The 14378-nt window shown below is 45.3% G+C and overlaps 1 pseudogene; it reads right to left on the minus strand.

Annotated features, from left to right (window-relative positions):
- Positions 1-3768: 3768 nt before the first annotated feature.
- Positions 3769-4550, minus strand: LOC139356922 (large ribosomal subunit protein uL23-like; annotated as a pseudogene).
- Positions 4551-14378: the final 9828 nt, after the last annotated feature.

Consider the following 14378-nt stretch of genomic DNA (forward strand, 5'->3'; position numbering starts at 1 on the left):
TTTTAATTAGCTAAACAAAACTGAGTTAAACAAACATTTGACAATTTCTCCAGAGGGCCATTCCTTAAAAAAAAGTTGAAATCTCTGTTGCTATATTGACTAAAAGGTCATGATTCATGGAATATATAAGACTTGGCTCATAAAAACCTAATCAGATGGTTAGAGATGTTGGCAATCTAGGACCCGCTGCCATAAATGTGTGAACAACCTTTTGGAATGAAAACTATTGACCTGCATGTTTCTTCTTTACCCCAATGTAGGGATTCAATCAGGCTGGTGGGAAAAATATTAGAGATCGTTATAGAGATAGATGCAAATCTTCCTGGAAGGCCGAGAAATTTGCATAACTTTGGTAATAGATCTGGCTAAAGGCAGCCTGTTCCCTGTACCTTTAGTTAAATAAATTAAAGTAGTAACAAAAGAATGTGGGGAAGTTAGCTAGCTAGCTTGTTTACTCTTGTGGTCTTAAGACTAACCTTTGATGTAAGGTGGGAGCTTAAGTGCTTTCTACTCAGGAAGTCCACAATGTCAATTACCCTCTAGTGGTGTTGACTCAAGTCTTTTGTCAATTAATCTTTACCAGTAAATGCGCGTCTCCCTAGCTGGTCAGGGCAACTGTTTACGGGACTCTGCTGGAGTCAGTAAGCAACTCGGGGACACTCAGCTGGACTGGCAGAGCAGAATATCTGTGTGTCAGTGTACCTCATTCATCTGTCCCTGGGTCAGGGGTCTGCAAAGGACAGACCTCCTGCAGCTGGTGTCCCCGTGTGAGGAGCGCTACCACACCCCAACTCGTTCCTTACGTGTAGACTCAGTATTTCTTTATTGGTTCAGCAAAAGCCAGGAAAACAACTCTGTAGCAAGCAGAATGTTATTGTACTATATATTGTTTAATTTATTGTAAATACTGGTGAACAGTGGTCAATAAATAGTTTTATATTCCTTCAAAAAAAGAAAGAGAAAGAAAGAAAGAAAGAAAGAAAGAAAAAGAAAAAAAGAAAAGAGAAAGAGCGAGCTTGCAGGGTGTGCATAGGTTGTCTGCAAACGCTATGCCATTCTGTATTAGGGACTTGAGCACCTGTGATGTTGGTATCTTCAGGAGAGGGTCCTGGAGCCAATCCCCCACGGATACTGCGGAATGACTGTATTTGGATTTTGATAGAAAGCTGAGAAACCCGGAATGTCAGAGACATCCTCTCAGCAGTAGAAAGCCGAGTTAGTATCAGGAGAAGCCAGTGGTTAAATTCACAGTCTTTTTACACACAAGAGCAAAACACACTTTACAACAACGGTGGAAAAAACTCCATGATCGCTCACTGAAGGGAATTAAAGATGCAGTGATAGTTACAACACGGCAACAGCACATATTGACAAGCGAGATCTCATCCAAGAGTTTAGGGTGTGGTGGGGGGAGCCAGAGCCTCTCTGAGGATGCATCCTCCTTTGAAAGCACTGACCTAGCCCCTGCGTCCACGAACGTGGGAAAAGTGTGGGAGACGGCAGAGTCTCAGCAACCCCTCATTCCAGTTTGTCTCCTTAGACAGCATCCACATCCCCCATCCTCCATCAGCTCCTTTTCCGGCTTCCCGATCCTGCAGTTGTTTTTGCAAAGCGGAGAGAGGTGACTGTGCTTAGGACAATGCTTCACATTGCCAGGAGAGGGCAGCAGATCACGCCCCCATTCCCCGCTCTGCCTTGGCGCTGTCCAGGATTCCAGTGAATTTTCAAGGGTTGTTGAGTGGTCACAGGAGCCAGGCTGTGTGCCAGGCACTGGGAGTGCAAAGCCAACTGAGATACGGGGCCCTGCTCTGCAGGAGGCTGTGGTCTAAGAGGGTGAGGCAGCCATGGAAACATACAGGTCCAAACAGTGGGGTGAGGCACTGGGGCAGAAGGCTCTTCAGGGGCTGTGGGGTCCCCAGGAGGTAGGGAGAGGAGGAGTATCAGAAAACCCCCAGCTGGGGCCAGGTGCGGTGGCTCAGGCCTGTAATCCCAGCACTTTGGGAGGCCGAGGCCGGTGGATTGCTTGAGGTAAGGAGATCGAGATCAGTTTGGCCAACATGGTGAAACCCTGTCGCTACCAAAAATACAAAGATGAGCAGGATGTGGTGGCTGGTGCCTACAGGCTACTCTGGAGGCTGAGGCACGAGAATCACTTGGACCCTGGAGGCGGAGGTTGCCGGTGAGCTGAGATCACACCTCTGCATTCCAGCCTGGGTGACAGAGCTAGACTCTGTCTCAAAATAAACAAACAAAACCCCACACAGCCAGCAGGTAGAGGTGCTTGGGCTGAGTCTGGGAAGCAGGTAGGTTTTCCTGGTTCCTAGACCAGGCCGCACACACCAGGCAGGGGAGTCGGGGCTCAGCGTGACACTACAGGGTGCACTCAGGCTTGAACACAGGGCACTGGGGGCAGGAGAAGGATCTCAGAAAGGGGGAGGATCACGGAAGGCTGTCCTCCATGGCCACACTAAGACCTGAGACCTCCTGGGCTCAGATGATCCTCCTGCCTCAGCCTTCGGAAAAGCTGGGACTACAGGTGTGTGTCACCATGCCCAACACATTTCTTAATTATTTGGAAAGATGGAGTCTGCCTATGTTGCCAAGGCTGGTCTCAAAATACTGGGCTCAAGTGACCCTCCTGCCTCAGCCTCCCAAAGTGCTGAGATTGCAGATGTGAACCACCATGCCTGGTCCATTTCAATTATTATTATTATTATTATTTTTTTTTGAGACGGAGTCTCACGCTGTTGCCCAGGCTGGAGTGCAGTGGCGCGATCTCGGCTCACTGCAAGCTCCGCCTCCCGGGTTCCCGCCATTCTCCTGCCTCAGCCTCCTGAGTAGCTGGGACTACAGGCGCCCGCCACCGCGCCCGGCTAATTTTTTGTATTTTTTTTTAGTAGAGACGGGGTTTCACTGTGGTCTCGATCTCCTGACCTTGTGATCCGCCCGCCTCGGCCTCCCAAAGTGCTGGGATTACAGGCTTGAGCCACTGCGCCCGGCCTTCAATTATTTTTAGTGTATTTGGTATATTTACAGAATTGTGCAACCATCACCAACATCTACTTTTGGAACATTCTGTCATCCCAGAAACTCGTGCCTGTCAGAGTTACTTTTCATTCTCATCCCCAGCCCTAGGCAACAAGTTATCTACTTTCTGTCTCTATATTAGGCTCTTCTGGATATTTCATATAAACTGAATCAGGCAATGTGAGTTCTTTTGCATCTAGCTTCTTTCACGAGCCATTGCATTGTTGAGGCTGATCAATGTAGTAGCATGTATCAGAACTTCCTTTTGATTGCTGAACAGTATTCCATTGTATATTCCATGTTTTAATCCCTTTGCCAGTTGATGGCCATTTGGGTTGTCTTGACCTTTTGGTTCTTGTGAATGGTGCTGCCATGACCATTCACATACAAGCCTCTGTGTGGATGTACATTTTCATTTTCCCTGGGTACATACCTAGAAGTGAAGTTGCTGGGTTTAAGGCAATTCTATTTTTAACATTTTGAGAAACTGTCATACTATCTTCCAAAAAAGTGGCTGCACCATGTTATTTATTTATTTATTTAGAGATGGAGTTTCACTCTTGTTAACCAGGCTGGAGTGCAATGGTGCAATCTCAGCTCATTGCAACCTCTGCCACCCAGATTCAAGTGATTCTCCTGCCTCAGGCTCCCAAGTGGCTGGGATTACAGTCAGCTAATTTTGTATTGTTTTTAATGGTGAAAAGATATACATATATTTAGAATTAGCCAGCTGGACTCAGTTTAGATGATCCCAATTTTGTTGGCAACATTCAAAGCATCGTAATCAGGAGCCGACCGAACATACACCTTCCTCTCTCCATCAGGCCAAATCGGGGTGTTGAATTTGGCCACATCCATGTCACAGAGCTTCTTCTCCGCCTGTTGGATCTGGTTCTTGTTGGCTTTAACGTCCTTAACGGACACAAGCAGTTGTTGTCTTCTGTCTTCTTCATGGCCGACTCAGTGGTCAGCAGAAACTTTTTTTTTTTTTTTTTGAGACGGAGTCTCGCTCTGTCACCCAGGCTGGAGTACAGTGGCCGGATCCCAGCTCACGGCAAGCTCCGCCTCCCGGGTTCCCGCCATTCTCCTGCCTCAGCCTCCCAAGTAGCTGGGACTACAGGCGTCCGCCACCTCGCCCGGCTAGTTTTTTGTATTTTTTAGTAGAGACGGGGTTTCACCGTGTTCGCCAGGATGGTCTCGATCTCCTGACCTTGTGATCCGCCTGTCTCAGCCTCCCAAAGTGCTGGGATTACAGGCTTGAGCCACCGCGCCCGGCCGGTCAGCAGAAACTTAATGACAGCATAGTGGTCAAGCTCATTTCTCCTGGGGGCACTCTTCCGAGGATATTTGGGCTGCCTCCAGAGTTGCAGTGTCTTGGGCCACTGGGATGTTGGTGACATGTAGATCTTCTGTTTTTTGTGGCTGTGGACACCTTTCAACACTGCCTTCTTGTCCTTCAAAGCCTTGGCTTTGACTTTGGTTTTAGGAGGGGCAGGAGCTTCCTTCTTCGCTTTCTGTGCCATCTTGTGAAAAAGTAATTTTGTATTTTTAGTAGAGATGGGGTTTCACCATGTCGGTCAGGCTGGTCTTGAACTCCTGACCCAGGCTGGTCTCGAACTCCTGATGCACGCACCTCAGCCTCCCAAAGTGCTGGGATTACAGGCGTGAGCCATTGCACCTGGCCTGCACCATTTTATATTTTCACTAGCAGTATATGAGGATTTTGATTTCTCCACATCCTCTCCAGCACTTGCTGTTATCTGCTGATTGGTTATAGTCATTCTAGTGGGTGTGAAGTGACATCTCATTGTGGATCAATTTACTTTTTCCTAGTGACTAATGATGTTGAGCACTTTTTTTTTTTTTTTTTTTTGAGACGGAGTCTCGCTTTGTCGCCCAGGCTGGAGTGCAGTGGCCGGATCTCAGCTCACTGCAAGCTCCGCCTCCCGGGTTTACGCCATTCTCCTGCCTCAGCCTCCCGAGTAGCTGGGACTACAGGCGCCACCACCTCGCCCGACTAGTTTTTTGTATTTTTAGTAGAGACGGGGTTTCACCATATTAGCCAGGATGGTCTCGATCTCCTGACCTCGTGATCCGCCCGTCTCGGCCTCCCAAAGTGCTGGGATTACAGGCTTGAGCCACCGCGCCCGGCCTGATGTTGAGCACTTTTTAATGTGCTTATTGGACATTAATATATATTCTTAGGCCAGGCGTGATGGCTCACACCAGCACTTTGGGAGGCCGAGGTGGGCGGATCATGGAGCTAGGAGTTGGAGACCAGCCTGACCAACATGGTGAAATGTTGGGAGCAGGCCCCAAAATCTGACCATAAACTGGCTCCAAAACTGGCCATAAACAAAATCTCTGCAGCACTGTGACATGTTCGTGATGGCCATGACGCCCACGCTGGAAGATTGTGGGTTTACCGGAATGAGGGCAAGGAACACCTGGCCCATCTGCATTCTTAAGCCACAAACAATAGCATGAGTGATCTGTGCCTTAAGGACGTGCTCCTGCTACAGATAACTAGCCAGACCCATCCCTTTATTTTGGCCCATCCCTTTATTTCCCATAAGGAAGACTTTTGGTTAATCTATAATCTATAGAAACAATGCTTATCACTGGCTTGCCATCAGTAATTATGTGGGTAAATATGTGTTCATGGCTCTCAGCTCTGAAGGCTGTGAGACCCCTGATTTCCCACTCCACACCCTGTATTTCTGTGTGTGTTTCTTTAATTCCTCTAGTGCCACCGGGTTAGGGTCTCCATGACTGAGCTGGTCTCGGCAAGTGGTGCCCATACGTGGGGCTCAAACCCGGGTCGGAGGGTTGCTGGAGCAATGGTTGGAGAATGTGGCACTAAGCTGGAGGACACCCGAGTAATCTTAAGCAATCCCTGTGGTGGGTGAGAAGGGGAGCTCGGAAGCATCAGGGTAACAATGGGACAAGTGTGGGCTTTGGTTCATTCCACCTTGGAACCTTTTCACACTAGTGATAAGGAGGAAGGAGACTATAATGAAGTAACAGAAGAGGTTACAGAGCAGGTTTTTTTTTGCCAGCTATAGCTAAAGCGGCAAAGGAGGAAGAGGTTCATCCCTACCCTTCTGCACCCCCTCCTTATTTTGAAGAAAAAGATTGGCTTGACCCTCCAGATCTTTCTTTTCCAGAGGACCCTGGGAAAAAAGTAGTTGCCCCAGTGACTGTTCGAGCAGCACCTCAAGCTACCGCTCTCAGTTCTATTCAGGCAGGAATTCAGCAAGCTAGAAGAGAGGGTGATTTAGAGGCTCGGCAGTTCCCTGTTAGAATACAACCCCCAGATCAATAGGGAAATATTATAGCTACATTTGAGCCTTTTCCTTTTAAATTACTCAAGGAATTTAAACAAGCTATTAATCAGTATGGACCAGGTTCTCCTTTTGTAATGGGACTGTTAAAGATTGTTACTGTTTCCAGTCGGATGATTCCTTCTGAGTGGGACGCTCTTACTCGAGCTTGTCTAACTCCTACTCAGTTCTTACAATTTAAAACTTGGTGGGCAGATGAAGCTTCCATTCAGGCTGCTCACAACGCCCAGGCCCAACCTCAAATTAATATAACTGCAGACCAACTTTTAGGGGTCGGTGGCTGGGCTGGTTTAGATGCACAAGTAAGTGGTCATGCAGGTCGATGCCATAGAATATAGTGGTCAAACTCATTTCTCCTGTGTGCGTTAGAGCTTGGGAAAAAAAATCAGTTCAGGAGGAGAACAATACCCTTCCTTTAGTGCTGTCAAACAAGGACCAAAAGAACCATGTGCAGATTTTATAGCTTGGTTACAGGAGTCTCTTAAAAAGGTGATTGAAGATTCGGCTACTCAGGATATAGTGTTGCAGTTATTAGCTTTTGACAATGCTAATCCCAATTGCCAGGCTGCTCTGTGACCTATTCGAGGGAAAGTACATTTAGTTGATTATATCAAGGCCTGTGACAGTATTGGAGGCAATCTGCATAAAGCTACTTTGTTGGTACAAGCTATGTCAGGACCGAAAGTGGATAAAGGAAATACTGCATTTCCTGGAGCTTGTTTTAACTGTGGGAAGCATGGTCATACTAAAAAAGAATGTAGAAAAAAATCAGTGAGTCAGGCCGCTAGACAGAGGAAAAAAGAAAACTGCTAAGCCTGAAATATGTCCAAAATGTAAAAAAGGAAAACACTGGGCTAATCAGTGTCACTCTAAGTTTGATAAAGATGGGAACCTGATTTTGGGAAACGCCATGAGGGGCCCGTCCTGGGCCCCATTCCAAACTGGGGCATTTCCAGCTCAGGCCATTCCCTCAACCCTGTGCAATGTCTGTCCACTGCCACAGCCGGTAGTGCCGCAGTAGATTTATGCTGCACAAAAGCTGTTAGCTTTCTGCCTGGGGAACCCCCACAAAAGGTCCCAACAGCAGTCTATGGACCCTTGCCACTGGGGACGATAGGATTACTTCTGGGAAGGGCTAGTTTAAGTTTAAAAGGAGTACAAATACATACAGGAGTCATTGATTCAGATTACAATGGGGAAATTCATATTGTTATATCTACTTCTGTTCCCTGGAAAGCAGAGCCAGGAGAGCACGTAGCACAGCTCCTGATTTTGCCGTATGTGGAAATGGGGAAAAGCGAAATTAAATGAACAGGAGGATTTGGAAGCACAAATAAACAAGGCAAAGCAGCTTATTGGGTGAATCAAATTACTGATAAATGTCCTACCTGTGAAATAACTGTTCAAGGAAAGAAATTCAAAGGTTTGGTAGATACAGGAGTGGATATTTCAATCATTTCTCTATAGCACTGGCCGTATGTGGCCAATTCAACCTGCTCCATTTAACACAGTTGGAGTTGGTGAAGCCCCTGAAGTATATCAAAGTAGTTATGTTTTGTATTGTGAAGGGCCCGATGGACAACCTGAGACTATTCAGCCTATTGCAACTTCTGTACCTATGAATTTATGGGGAAGAGATTTATTACAACAGTGGGGAGCACAAGTTCTAATTCCTGAGCAATTATACAGCCCTCAAAGTCAACATATGATGCACAAAATGGGGTATGTCCCTGGTATTGGACTAGGAGAAAATTTGCAAGGTTTGGAGGAATCTCTTCGAGTGGAAAGACAAAGTTCCCGCCAAGGTTTAGGATATGATTTTTGATGGTGGCCATTGTTAAGCCTACAGAACTTATACCTGCTTTTAATATGCCTATTAATGTGATTTCTGATTCTTCATACATGGTTCATTTCACATAGTTAATTAAAAATGCTCAGTTACGATTTCATACAGTTGAACAACTGATGACAAAAACAAAAAAGGGGGAGAAACAGGGATGACGGGACACCACATATACAGTTGAATCTAGCATTATTAACTAAATTTTTTGAGCCTGCCCAAAGGCCAGATGTTATCAGCAGCTGAACAGCATCGACAGAAACCAGGTGCAGACAGAAGCAGAACAACCGGTTTGGTGGAGAGATCTGATAACAAAAAGTTGGGAAATAGGTAAAACAATAACTTGGGGGAGAGGTTATGCTTGTGTTTCTCCAGGCCAAAATCAACAGCCAATTTGGATATCATCAAGACACATGAAACCTTATCATGAGTCAGATGCCAAGGAAGAGACTCCAGGAGGATCCTGAGGACCCCCCAGTTGTAGCCATGTCAAGACTGATGCTGAGGAAGACCCCAGCTGTCACAAGCAACACCCGTCAAACACAGCCACCCACCTGGGGACGGATCCAGAAGCCGTCACAGATAGCGGGAGAAAACCTGAGGAAAGCGGGACAACCAGTCACAATGAATAATTGAATGGTAGCTATGAAAGCGGTGATCACCATGGCCCTGAGTGTTCCTTCAACAAGGGCTGACACAGAGAACAATTATACTTATGGGGCATATTTATCAAACTTGGCTGGCAATAGTGCCTGGATGTAATCACTCTATGACGAAGTTACACATGCTTTCTGGTCTCAGTATTTACCATAATAAATCTGCTCCTGTAATTGAAGTAAACAGCCCTCAAAAACCTATTTGTAAACAGAATTGGACCTGGCCAGAAAAAATGAACATACTTGTTTAGGACGATTGCGTTGCAGAACAGACAGAGGTGCTGTGCAACGATGCCTATGGAATCATTGTCGATTGGTCCTCTAAGGGGACATTTAGCTTGAATTGCACCTTTCAGCCTGCCACACTATGCTCAGCTGGTCAGAATAAAATGGTCAGATGGTAGAAATGATAAGAAATATGGCAAGAGTTCCTATTATCTGGAAACATGGTGGTATAGTGGCACCTCAACCTCAAATGATACGGCCCACTCTAGGAACTACACATAAGGATTTGTGGAAACTATTAAGAGCTCTTAATAAGATCAAAATTCGGGAAAGAATAAAAAAGCATCTAGAAGGATACTCTACAAATTTGTCTTTGGATATTGCAAAATTAAAAGGACAAATATTTAAAGCATCCCAGGCACACCCAACCTTAATGCCAGGAACTGGAGTGCTTGAAGGAGCTGCAGACAGAATAGCAGCTAGTAACCCATTAAAATGGATAAAAATCCTTAGAAGCTCTGTGATTTCAATGATGATTGTGCTCTTCATCTGTGTTGTTTGTCTTTGTCTGCGGATGAGGATCCTGACTCCTGCAAGCAGTAGCTCACTGTGACAAAGCTGCCTTTACTTTTATTGCTTTGCAAAACAAAGAAAGGGGGGCATGTTGGGAACAGGCCCCCAAATCTGGCCATAAACTGGCCATAAATAAAATCTCTGCAGCACTGTGACATGTTCATGATGACCATGACACCCACGCTGGAAGGTTGTGGGTTTACTGGAATGAGGGCAAGGAACACCTGGCCCACCCAGGGCGGAAAACCGCTTAAAGGCATTCTTTTTTTTTTTTTTTTTTTTTTTTGAGACGGAGTCTCGCTCTGTCGCCCAGGCTGGAGTGCAGTGGCCGGATCTCAGCTCACTGCAAGCTCTGCCTCCCGGGTTCACGCCATTCTCCTGCCTCAGCCTCCCAAGTAGCTGGGACTACAGGCGCACGCCACCTCGCCCGGCTAGTTTTTTGTATTTTTTTTTAGTAGAGACGGGGTTTCACCGTGTTCGCCAGGATGGTCTCGATCTCCTGACCTCGTGATCCGCCCGTCTCGGCCTCCCAAAGTGCTGGGATTACAGGCTTGAGCCACCGCGCCCGGCCTTAAAGGCATTCTTAAACCACAAACAATAGCATGAGTGATCTGTGCCTTAAGGACGGGCTCCTGCTGCAGATAACTAGCCAGACCTATCCCTTTATTTCAGCCCATCCCCTTATTTCCCGTAAGGAATACTTTTAGTTAATCTACAATCTACAGAAACAATGCTTGTTACTGGCTTGCTGTCAATAAATATCTGGGTAAATCTCTGTTCGAGGGTATCAGCTCTGAAGGCTGTGAGACCTCTGATTTCCCACTCCACACTCTATATTTCTGTGTGTGTGTCTTTAATTCCTCTAGTGCCGCTGGGTTAGGGTCTCTACGACCCAGCTGGTCTCAGCAGTGAAACCCTGTCTCTACTACAAATACAAAAATTAGCCAGGTGTGGTGGTGCATGCCTGTAATCCCAGCTACTCAGGAGGCTGAGGCAGGAGAATCACTTGAACCCAGGAGGTGGAGGTTGCAATGAGCCAAGATCGTGCCACTGCACTCCAGCCTGGGTGACAGAGCGAGACTCCATCTCAAAAAAAAATATATATATATATAAAAATTATATATATTTATGTATATAAATAAATATATATTTATAAATAAATATATATTTATATATATTTTCCTCCTTTCCCAGGTCTCATTAGGTTGCCCAGTCTTGTCTTGAACTATGATTTTGGTATTGTATCTAAAAACATCAATGCCTTACACAAGAACACATGGATTTACTCCTATGTTTTTGTCTAAGAGTTTTATAGTTTTAGTTTTTACATTTAGATCTGTGATCCATTTTCAGTTAATTCTGTGTGTGGTGTTAGACATAATTTGCACATCGATATCCTATTTCCCCACCACCATTTGTTGAAAAGATTATTCCTGGCTGGACACAGTGGCTCACGCCTGTAATCCCAGCACTTTGGGAGGCCAAGGCAGGAGTACTGCTTGAGTCCAGGAGTTTAAGTCCAGCCTGGGCAACATGGTGAGACACCTGTCTCTACAAAAACAAAAACAAGAAAAGACTATTTCTTTCCAAATGAAGTTTCTTGACCCATTTGTCAAATAATTGACTTTAAATGTAATGATTTCTTTCTGGGATTTCAGTTACTTTTCAATTAATTAATTAACCATTTTTTGGGGGGACAGAGTCTCATTCTGTTGTGCAGTCTGGAGTGCCAGTGGTATGATTATATCTCACTGCAGCCTCAAGCTCCTGAGCTCAAGTCATCCTCCTGCCTCAGTTGCCTAAGTAGCTGAGACTATAAGTGTGCGTCACCATTCCTGGCTAATATTTTATTTTATTTTATTTTATTTTATTTTATTTTATTTTATTTTATTTTACTTTATTTTAGTAGAGACAGAGTCTTGCTGCATTGCCCAGGCTGGTCTTGAACTCCTGGCTTCAAAGGCTCCTCTCTTCATGGCCCTTTGAAATGTTGGGATTACAGGTGAAAGACGCCACACCTGGCCTTTATTTCTTTTTACTTTTTTTTAGACATGTTCTCTTTCCATTGCCCAGGTTGGAGTGTAGCAGCCAATCATAGCTCACTGTAGCCTCAAACTCCTAGGCTCAAGAGATCCTCCCACCTCAGCTTCCTGAGTAGGTGGATTGCAGGCACGCACAACCATGCTTGGCTAATTTTTTAAAAATTAAATTAATTTAATTTTTAAATTAATTTAATTCAGACTGCCTGAAATGGTCACTCAGGCAGTCTGCCTCCAAAGACCAAACCCTGGATCACAGTGCTCTCTCTCCAGCACACACTTCCATTCAATTTTTTTTTTTTTTTTAATAGAGACAGTTCTCACTCTCTATGTTGCCCAGGCTGGTCTCAAACTCCTGGCCTCAAGGGATCCCCCAAACTCAGCCTCCCAAAGTTCTGCAATTATTGGCATGAGCACTCAGCCCAAGCTTTCAGTTATTCTCCGGTGACCTATACATCTGTCCTTATGCTGATACCATACTCACTTGATTACTTCGTAGTAAGTTTTGAAATTAGGAAGATAGGTCCTCCAGCCTTGTTCTTCTTTTTCAGGATTGTTTTGCTTATTCTGGGTCCTTTGCGTGTCCATATGAATTTTAGGATCAGCTCATCAATTTCTGCAGAAAAGGCAGCTGAGATTTTGATAGGAATTGGGTTAAACCTGTAGACCAATTAGGAATATTGACAATAATCTCTAGTCTTCTCATCCATAAACATGGAATAGCTTTGATTTATTTAAAGTCATCTTTAATTTCTTTAATTTCTTTCAACAATGTTTTAAAGTTGTTAGTGTACAAGTCTTGCTTTTGTGAAATTTATTCGTAATATTCTATTCTTTGAGATGTTATTTTGAGTGAAATAATTTTCTAATTTTCGTTTTTGGATTGTTCATTGCTAGAACTACAGTTGTACAGAAATACAATCAATTTTTTTTTTTTTTGAAACAGAGTCTCGCTTTGTCACCAGGCTGGAGCGCAGTGGCGCGATCTCGGCTCACTGCAACCTCCGCCTCCCGGATTCAAGCGATTCTCCTGCCTCAGCCTCCTGAGTAACTGGGACTACAGGTTAGCACCACCAAGCCCAGCAAATTTTTGTATTTTTAGTAGAGATGGGGTTTCACCATGTTGGCCAGGATGGCCTCGATCTCTTGACTTCGTGATCCGCCTGCCTTGGCCTCCCAAAGTGCTGGGATTACAGGTGTGAGCCACCTCGCCCAGCCATAAATAAATGTTTTAAGAAATATGTAACACCAAAGTTAACAAGAAAAAATGTAAAGGTCTTTAAAGGGTGTTTTTTTTTTTTTTTTTTTTTTTTTTTGCATTACATTTTTGGCAAATTATACTGGGAACATTCTAACTCGGGCTGGGTTGAGGTAGGAGAAAAATACAAAAATTAGCCAGGTGTGGTGGTGCATGCCTGTAATCCCAGCTACTCAGGAGGCTGAGGCAGGAGAATCGCTTGAACCTGGGGAGGCGGAGGTTGCGGTGAGCTGAGATTGCGCCACTGCACTCCAGCCTGGGCAACAAGTGCGAAACTCTGTCTCAAAAAAAAAAAAAAAAAAAAAGAACCTTCGTGACATGAATGAATATGAAGGGCATTCATAACATTAAGCAAATAAGCCAGAAACCACACAGAGAAGCAAAACCACACAGTGTCACTTACATGTGGAATCTGAAAAAGTTGAACTCAAAGGAACAGAGAGTAGAATGGTGGTTATCAAGGGCTGGGGGTGCTGACTGGGGAGATGCTTGTCGGAGTTAGGCGGGAGGAAGAAGTTCCAGAGATCCGCTGTATACCATGGTGATAGAGTTAACAACACCACAGTGCAGACAGGAAAATGGTGAAGAGAGTAGGTTTGAAGTGTTCTCACCACAAAAAATGGTAACTGTGTGAGGCCACGCACGTTACATAACTCAGTGTGTTCATATTTGAAAAATACTACCTTGTGCACCATAAATATATCCAATTTTTCTTTCGTTCTTTTTTTTCTTTTGAGACAGAGTCTCACTCTGTCTCCCAGTCTGGAGGGCAGTGGTGCAGTCTCAGCTCACAAACAAAAACAAAGTAGAGGGAACAGCATGAGCCTGGAGAACCTTTTCACTGCAGGGCCAGCTGGTAGGGCCACCTTTTGGGTAGATGAGAAGGTGCTGACTCCTGTGGAGTGAAATCAAGGGGCAGAGAAAAGCCCTCCCTGTGCCCTGGAAATGCCCCCGTGGCTGGAGCATCCTCCCATTTCATGGATGCTTGCTGTTATGTGTTCCTGCAGAGCCTGCAATGATTGCTGCCCGGGGACTGGGGTGCAGTCATGTTTTATAAAACACACAGGAGCACTGAAGAGCCAGGTTGCGTGAACTTTGGGAAAATTGTTTATCTGGTGATTCTCAACCCGTTTGGAGACTCGGGGCCAGCTTTGAGAAGCTGGTGAAGGCACATTTGCACAAGATTTTGCACACAATCCCAGAGAGTCTCAGGCCCTGTGAAACTCATCCCTAATCCCCAGATGCAGAGCTCCTGCTTTATGCCGCTGCAGTTTATGCCTTAGTAAGAAAGAATGACTAAGAAGAAGGTTTAGCTGGGGTGATGGGGAGTGCAGATTTCTGCGGGGAATAGGGATGTGAGAAAGGGCTCTGAGGGAAGAAGAGGCGCAGAGAAAGGGAGCAGTGTGACCCAGGAGA

The sequence above is a fragment of the Macaca nemestrina genome, chromosome 10, assembly GCF_043159975.1.
Source record: "Macaca nemestrina isolate mMacNem1 chromosome 10, mMacNem.hap1, whole genome shotgun sequence".
NCBI lineage: Eukaryota > Metazoa > Chordata > Mammalia > Primates > Cercopithecidae > Macaca > Macaca nemestrina.